The sequence below is a fragment of the Crocuta crocuta genome, unplaced genomic scaffold, assembly GCF_008692635.1.
Source record: "Crocuta crocuta isolate KB4526 unplaced genomic scaffold, BGI_CrCroc_1.0 scaffold16, whole genome shotgun sequence".
Taxonomy (NCBI): Eukaryota; Metazoa; Chordata; class Mammalia; order Carnivora; family Hyaenidae; genus Crocuta; species Crocuta crocuta.
Genome location: NW_027531893.1, coordinates 4,228,875 through 4,238,262, shown reverse-complemented (window position 1 = coordinate 4,238,262; position 9,388 = coordinate 4,228,875). Strand labels below are relative to the sequence as shown.

The following is a 9,388-nucleotide window of genomic DNA, read 5'->3' as shown; positions in this document are numbered from 1 at the left end:
AAAATTCCAAATGATAAAATAGTAAAAGTTGATGATCTAAGACTTGGTGAAGAGTTTTTATACATAACATGATAAAAGCACAATCTGTAAAAAAATAATTGACAAATAGTACTTCATCAAAATAAAAATTTTACTGTGCAGAAAACTCAAAGAGATTAAAACACAAGTTATAGCCTGGGAAAAAACAAGTGTAAACCACATAAGCAACAAAAGAAAACATATATTATTTATGTTTATATGCTATATGCTATATGATATATATAAAACTATATATACATATGACTGATATATACTGATATATTTGTATATGTATAACATATGTATATGTATAACATATACATATACAAATATATATTAATAACTCTCAAAATCCAACAGTACAAAAATCAAACAGTCCAAGTAGAAAATGTGCAAGAGACATGAAGGAATATTTATTTATTGTCTCTCCTATGAAGTTTTCCTAGAAAGACTCCTATTCCTTCTGTTACTCTTCTTAACACACTACAATTTACTTCTGAATGTTTTACTTGCCAAATAGTTGGAAAGGACTATTGGTTTTAAAAAAAAGCCCCAATCAATACAGATTAGTATATCTTTAAAATATCACAGATAAATCTGAAAAGTTATCCTGGATCTTGCTGTTTCTGTAGCTGGACAACTTAGATCTATTCATCAGCCTGATGAACTGTTCCCTTTTCAGAAACATAGATTTTCCAAAAATTCTCTACATCCTAGTTTTTAGCTGTTGTGGCTTGCTGAATCAAAGCAGCTGAGTTTGATACAAGTTCAATGTCATTTCCTTCAAGAATTAATTCATCTTTCTGGGCTTGAGATACTGAACAAGCAACACCTGGCTTCATCTGAATGCTGCAAATGTATTTTTCACCCAAGAAATTTTGGATTCCAAAAAGAGAACCATTCTCCTAAATAACAACTTTGATAGGGAAGTGAGCATACACAGACCTCATCTTGTAACAAAAGTACAATGTAATGCCCTTGACTGTGTTCTGTATGTGACTACAGATAGTATGAACAGTAGCTACTTGTTTTCCATCTCCCACCATTTGTCACCTTGGAGCCTCTTCTGTTTCTTTCAAAGGAGACTGAGTTCTACATTGATGTGATTGAAGTCCCTTTTCAGGGTTCCTCTGGGGCCATTCACAATAAAAGTGCATCCCTTCAGAATGATGTCGACATTTTCTGGAATGTCAGCAATCTGATTGCTGAGAATGGTCTTCATTCTCACAGTAGATGTGGCAAAGAGCAACATGAAGGAATATTTCATTGATAAGTTTATGTGCATATCTAATAAACACATAATAAGTTTTTCAACATCATTAGCCACCATTAGCATTTGTTTAACATGAATTAAGGCAATGTTGAGACATCACTACAAACCTATTAGAACAGCTAACAGAATAAAATGAAACAGTGGCAATATTAAATGGCACTGAGATGCAGATAAACTAGATCTTACGCATCACAGGTGGTACAACTACTCTAGAAAATATTTTGACAATTTCTTTAAACCTAAACATGCAGTTACCATATGACCCATATGCATTTACCAAATGGCCTTCTACATTTTTATCTCAGAGAAATGAAAACCTACTTGTACGTAATTGTTTATACCAGTTTTTTTGCAGTAGCCAAAAAGTGGAAATGTCAAAATGTCTCTCTGTAGGTGAGGAGTTAAAAATAACTGTTGTATATCCATACCGTGAAATACTACCAATAAATAATAAGTGATTATTTGTCAATAACATGCAACAAAGCAGATGAATTGCAAAGAGTTGAAAAAATTAGTTGCACAAGGTATAATTCTATATATATATTATTATTGAAATGACAAAATTATAGAGATGAAAAATATATTAGGTCTTGCCAGCTGTTAGAAATGGTCAATGGGGTGCAGGTTTGATTATTTAAAAAGTACCAATAGGGAGATTATTGGGGCACGGAATAGTCCTGTGTCTAAATTGTCCTGTTGATTACACAAATCTACATTTGTGACAAAATGACATGGAATTATACACATACATTGTTCCAATGTCAAATTTCTGTATTATAATTATGTAATATGCAACCATTGGAGGAAACTGGGTGAAGAGTAAAAGTCCCCTCTGTATTATCTTTACAACTTCCTCAAGTATGTAATTATTTCCAAAATAAAAGTTTAAAAGCAAATAAAAAAGTTAATACAGAAAGAAAAGCAACCTGCAAAGTCCTACACAGCTTGGAATTGTTGTTTTTATTATTTAAAAACATTTTTAATGTTTATTTATATTTGAGAGAGAGAGGGAATCAGAACGCAATCAGGGGAGGGGTAGAGAGAGAGGGAGACACAAAAACTGAGCTGTCAGCACAGAGCTCAGTGTGGAGCTCAAACTCACGAACTGTGAGATTATGACCCGAGCTAAAGTTGGACACTTAACCTGTTGAGCCACCCAGGTGCCCCTACACAGCTGGGATTGTAATTGCAGTGCTCTTTCAAAGATATTTCAGATATTTCAGANTCTCTCTGACCCTCCCCTGCTCACACTGTATCTTTCTCTCTCTCTCAGAAATAAATGAAACATTAAATAAATAAATAAATAAATAAATAACATTAAAAATATTAAAAGTAAATAAAAAATTAATTTAAAAAGATTGGATATATGAACTTCAAGAGGATTATTTTATTAGCATGATTTTGGAATTTTATAGAATTATAAATAATTATTGTATATGCTGTCAAATCTTACTATTATTATAAAAGTATCGGTTGATCTTTAATTATGAAAATCACCACAGGAAATGTACCAGGATTCTTTTTTACTGATTTTTAAAATAAATTTAAGCAGATCACAGTCAAAATTAAGTCCATGTATTTTCCTTTAAAAAAATCAAATCATGTTGGTGACAATTTAATAAAATATTTAAAGATTCAACATTTATATGAAATCAAAATGATCAATAAACCCAAATCAGAACAACATATCTGAAATATATTAACTCAAGGAATAAAAGTCATAACACACTGAAGACAACACATATGCTACACTAAAAAAATGCAACATGCATCATAATATGCAGTGACTCCTAATATCTGTATGAATATGCATGCAGATGGGAGCTTTGTAACATTGCCAAGCATTGTGTGACAGCTGGTCTTAGCAGAATGCTGAATAAAATCTTTAAATGTATCTGTTATTTGATTTTTTTTTTTTGGAAACGGATATCAAATGTCTATAATGCTAATAATTCTCTTAATATATTAATAGTGAGTTCCTCATGCTACATGTGAAAATCTGTGAGATTTCATGTCACTGCTTATAACAATTGAAGTAGTAATGTACATTTTTGTATCTTAGCCGTTTGGAGGAACATTCTTCTGTCCTGTCTCTCAGGGACATCCTATTTTATGATCCTTCATAAGTGACAGATTTTCTTAAATTTTTTTAATGTTTTTTATTTATTTCTGAGAAAGAGACAGCGTGAGCAGGGGAGGGACAGAGAGAGAGACACAGAATCTGAAACAAGCTCCAGGCTCTGAGCTAACTGTCAGCACAGGGCCCAATGCAGGGCTCGAACCCATGAACCGTTAGATTATGACCTGAGCTGAAGTTGGCCGCCCAACCGACTGAGCCACTCAAGCACCTGAATTTTTTTTTTAATTATGTATATTTTTACATTGTATTATTTTTTATTTTTGTTTTATTTTTTTGTTTTGCCATTTAAAACATCAGTGTTTGTTTATAACAGAACCTTTTTTAAAAACTGTTTTTAACATTTAATTTTTGAGAGACAGAGCATGAGCAAGACAGGGGCAGAGAAAGAGGGAGACACAGAATCTGAAGCAGGATCCAGGCTCTGAGCTGTCAGCACAGAACCAATGTGGGGCTCAAACCCATGAACCGCCAGATTGTGACCTGCCCTGAGGTCAGAGGCTTAACCAACTGAACCATGATGGCTCCCTATATCATAGAATATTTTAGGTAATAAGTATCATGCATTCAGTATTTAGTCATCAAGTACCAATTGTGGCCCTACTATGTTTGTCTCATGCTGTGTCCTTGGGGTGACTTGTGGTTCTTTAATCTAAACAATTCATGTGTAATATGTTCATAAAAACTTATGTGAATAACCGAAACTATCTTGAACATAAGAATGAAGTCCAGTAGAAATTACATTTGATCTACAAGTTTGTTTAATATGTCATATGGGCATTTTCTCTACTTGGATGATTTCCTGTCTCTTTTAATGCCCTTTGGCTAGTCTTCTCTTCCTAAGAATTAGAATGTGAACTTGTGGCGCATGGGTGGCTCATTAGGTTAAGCATCTGACTCTTGATTTCAGCTCAGGGCACGATCTCAGAGTTCTCAGTTGGTAAGTTCAAACCTGCATCAGGCTCCTCACTGGCAGCGCAGAGCCTGCTTGAGATTTTCCTTTTCTCTCTGCCCTTTCCCTGTTCTCTCTCTCTCTCTCTCAATAAATAAATAAATAAACTTAAAAAAAATAGATTGTGAGTTTCAATGTATTCTTAAGAACAAAGGCAGGGGAAGGGAGAAGTGATTTGTTCTATTTTCTACTCTCTTATACCTATATATTTTGTTTTCTAGCACCCAATACAAACAACTCTGTTTCCAAAAATGTATCTAACCTTGTGTCTAATCAGTCCTCACACTATCACACGTTTTTTTAGCAAGAACTCTAGTAATCTGACTTGGTGAAGACCTAGATAATAATTTTATGTAATTATGGAATATATCATCTGGATATATGGGAATAAACATTCTATCTTAAGAAAAGTAATTTTAATTATGTAGGTTATTTAATGTATTAGGTACATTTGTGTGAATTAAAACTTTCAAATATATTTATGTAAATATATACATATTCTAAATATCAGCATGATGAAGTTATGATATATGAACTTTAAATATGATTATTTGTTAAAGCGGAAAAGATGTAGAAAAGTCCTTTAAATAACGACCACTTGAGGCACCTGAGTGGCTCAGTTGGTTAAGCAGCCAACTTCAGCTCAGGTCATGATCTTGCCGTTTGCGAATTCAAGTCCCTTATCAGGTTCTGTGCTGATAACTCAGTCTGGAGCCTGCTTCTGTGTCTCCCTCTCTCTCTCTGTGTCTTCCCAACTTGCCCTCTGTCCCTGTCTCTCTCAAAAATAAACATTTAAAAAATAATTAATGTAACTACAACTTAATGTTACTTGCTTTCCCCTCCCTAGTCTCAGAAGAAGGAAAACAATATTAGTTTACAAATTGTTTTCTAAATGCTCTGGTAGATTATTTAGCATCAATTACATTTATTGTTAGTTATATTTTCTCAGTTTATATGGACAGGTTTATAGAAAAGTCACATTTTTTATTAAATTTGTAAAGAAATCAAAAAGCCTACCTCAGTAATGGTATGATAAATGTACATTTATTGAAATAATGATGATGGCAATTTTAGAAATATTTTTTTTAATGGAAGAGTGATTCATTGTTAGTGTGATATTTGAACCTATTGACATCATTACAAATGGCTTACTAGATTCCCTAGAGCTTTTTAGTATACTCTTTGGCAGTTACTTGAAAGGAAAGACATCAATGTCTGCCAATTATCTTTGGAGGAAACAGAGAGTACTAATGCATTCAAACCTATTAGATTTGGTTAAAAGGAAAAGGGATTGGTATAGCTTTTTCTTTGTCTTGAAAACTTAATGGAGTGAAATCCTATAAGAAAAAAAAAAATCTAAACGGGTAAATTGACAGAATTATTTACAATTTATAACAAAATATGACACAATAAAGAAGATCAATACATTACTCTTCTCACTGAATATGTCAAGGAACTACAGCAGATAAAAGTGTAGTCTGTCATGTTTTGCTGGAGTGGGGCTAGGTTAGAGCATCAACTGGAAACTTGATGGGCTGCTCTGAGCATTTCTGAACTTTCATCTGACACTTAACAATTAATAAAACAAAATTTAAGACTACCAATAATTATATTAAGCCTACATTATTATTTATCACTCCAACCCCTGTCCCTATCCTCTCTTAATCATGCACAGGTAAACAGCCCTCACAGAGCCCTTTCTCCTCATGTGTATATATACACACACATGCACACACACACACGCACACATACATATATACACATATACACACACTCTCTCTATAACACTTATATGTATACTAAATATATATTGTATAATAATATATAATATATATTTTAGTAATATGTATTCATTTTTTAACCTTAAAAATTACTTTTTACTTTACTTTAAAAGAATGTTTTCCTCAATAAGAAAACACCCTTTTTTGCACTTCCACTTCTAGCCTTATTAGAGTAACATTGACTCTTAAACAGCTTAACCACCAGAAAAACATCTTTAACAATTGATAGATATTGTACTATAAGCAGTGCTGAACTGTCACTCAGAGATTAAATAAATGGTGTGGTTACTATAATTGCACATAACAAAGCAATTAACATGATGCAATTCTGTGCCTATTAATCTGCATGTAAGAAAAATACCCTTCTATAACTTTGAGTTCATTTATGGTTATTATTAATTATTTTTTGAAAATAAAACAATATAGGTGGGAATTTTATTGACTATTTTTGCAGAAAAATTCTATATGCTTGTTACTACTTTCCTTGATAGTAGGGAAAAATTTGAGCCTGTCTCTAGTTCCTACACTCTTCCAAGTTTAAAGTGTCATTAAATCAAGTAGGGATGTACAAGTACTGGCTTCAGAAGTAACAGATAGTTGTATTTGTCTTTCTCTTTTCAACTGTACTGAAACTAGATCACTGAATAATAACAATATGGTCACAAAAAATTAAAAACAATATAGTGTAAAAAACAAGAGGGAGTTGGGAAGCTATTGTGGAAAGCTTGGTAGAACCAGTTGCCCAAATTCACAGCTACTGAACACAAAAATATAACATTAATTTATGAAAACAAAGATTTGTGTAAATATGAGGCTTATACAATTGTGTGTTTGTTGTGGCAGGTGAGGTCAGTCCATTTGCCCGAATCTCTCTGCCCAGGCCCTTCCCTGGACATCTTTCTGCTGCCTACTGCAGTGTGAAGAGGATATCCCAATTATTATGAATGGTCAGGTGTCTTCCCCCAAGATCAAAGATAGATTTTCTTTGTCAATTTTCTTTAGAACAATATACAAAGTATATATTCCTGTGTCTTTATAAATCCAAACGCCTCAGAAATGATCTTCCAGAGGTACCTGTCTGGCTTATTTGGAAGAGCATGCAACTCTTGATCTTTAGGTTACAAGTTCAAGCCCCACATTGGGTATAGAGATTACTTTAAAAACAAACAAACAGAAATCTTTAAAACAATAAAAAGAAATGTCCTCCCAAAATAGTACAAAAAATAGCATGTATATAGTGCTTTACTTGTTATTATTTTTAAATCACATGTGTTGCCTAAGGGTTAGGTAAAACTATAGGAAAAGCCAACCAAATAACAAAATATTTAGAAAAAGATAAAATTTTAGGCAATAGCAATAAGAATTATTTAGTCTTGGTAAATTAATATTTTCCAAAAGTAATTATCTGAATGCTTTTAGTACATTCGTCTAATTAAAATTTCCTTCAAAATTGCTCAAATATTATAATTCTCTTCAATATCTTCTGAGGGTATTTTATAAGTCAGTATTCAATTATTGAGAGCTTACTTATTTATATTATATTATCTATAATCATAAAAATAGTCTTTGTGGAAATGCATATTTCACAGAACACATGGTTATAGTAAACATTTAGTTGTACAAAATGACTGGATTCAATATGTTCTGATTAATTTAGAAATAACCAATTTTAAAAATTAGGAAATATAAGCAAGTCTAATATGAAATCATTCTAAAAATAATTTTTATTTTCACAAACTATAAATATCTCTCTTGCAATGTTTAATAACTATTATTAACATCAATTACCATTATATACTAAGGGATAAAACAATTCTTATAGTTTTCTTTCTTTTTTTTTCATTAGGTTTAGAATTAATAGTCATTCTCTAAAAGTTTAAAAATTAAATTTTGTTACAATATGAAAGCAGAAGTCTTAGCAGTTGTGCATTTTAAGACGATATATTTTAGAAAACAGACACTTACGTTTCGAAATTTATTTCAGTGCCAGCCATAGAATGGAAGGTATATCAGTGTCAGTATGAATGGAATGTACTGTCCACAGCACATCACAGGAGTCCACAGATGGCCACAAGAATTAGGCTGACCTCCTACTAGTCTCACAATTCTTAATGAAATTAACAGGAAATGAATGTTTATTCTCAATAAACTCCTATTTATTTTAAACCATACAATTTCCTATTAGCATTTTCATGACAGAAAGTATATATTTAGAAGTCACCTTCCTCATGTAATATAAATGAGATAAACTATTCTCCAGAAAATGAAAAAAAGAAAAGAGGTACGTAGAGAGGGAGGGAAGGAAAAAAAGGGGGGAGGGAGGAAGAAAGGAAGGGAGGGAGGGAGGAAGGAAGTGAGGGAGGGAAGAAGAAAGGGAGAAAGAAGGAAAGAATGGGAAAGAAAAATAAAGAAAAATAATGTTTCTAAAAGAAAATATGTTTAAGTCCTTTTAAAATATAGGTTACTTCAGATTAAAAATATCCTTGGGAGGGGCTTGGGAATAAATTATTCTTTTCATTGAAGAAAGTAAATCAATATTAAGGAAGGTAGCCTTACATAACTGAAAATACTCAGACACATGTTTTTGTGCATTAAAACCTAATGCTTTCAGGTTATGGATCAGTGGCTAGAAACACACAGATCACACACTCTTCTCTGTATTTGTTCCAGTCACTAGAAGGAGAGACTACTACCTATGCTCCATTTGCTAGGATGCCTTTCTGTTGGGATCAGAGGAGAATTGTGAGGGGTGGTTTTGAGCTAAAAATAATTTCAGGGTTTGGATCCCCAGAGACCAATGTGCTCACTCGTTCTGCCAGGATTTGAAAAGTTCTGAATAATTTGTGCTGACAGGATCTTGATTTGCCCTTTTCAGGTTTAGGGTCTATTGTCTTCTTTTAAGTGTTGTCAGATTTATAATGGTCTTTTTTTAATACTCCAGAAACAAATATAGAGTTCTTTGGTTTGTACGGGTCCCTCAAATGAGTAAAGGTGGTGCTTAGGGAGTTTGTAATGTAGTTTGTTAAGGATAAAGTGTTCAGTACTGTCTTCTGTCATATTCAAAACTTTAATATTTGAGGTCTATNTATATATTTTTTTTTTTTTTTTCAGTAATCTCTACACCCTATATGGGGTTCAAACTCACAACTCCTGGATCAAGAGCTGTATGCTCTACCCACTGAGCCAGCCAGGTGCCCTTGTAGCATTTTTCCTATTACAGAATAGAG

General features: G+C 32.7%; 1 pseudogene; it reads right to left on the bottom strand.

The window, feature by feature from the left end:
- Window positions 1-665: 665 nt before the first annotated feature.
- LOC144239314 (large ribosomal subunit protein uL6 pseudogene) lies at window positions 666-1,240 on the bottom strand (annotated as a pseudogene).
- Window positions 1,241-9,388: the final 8,148 nt, after the last annotated feature.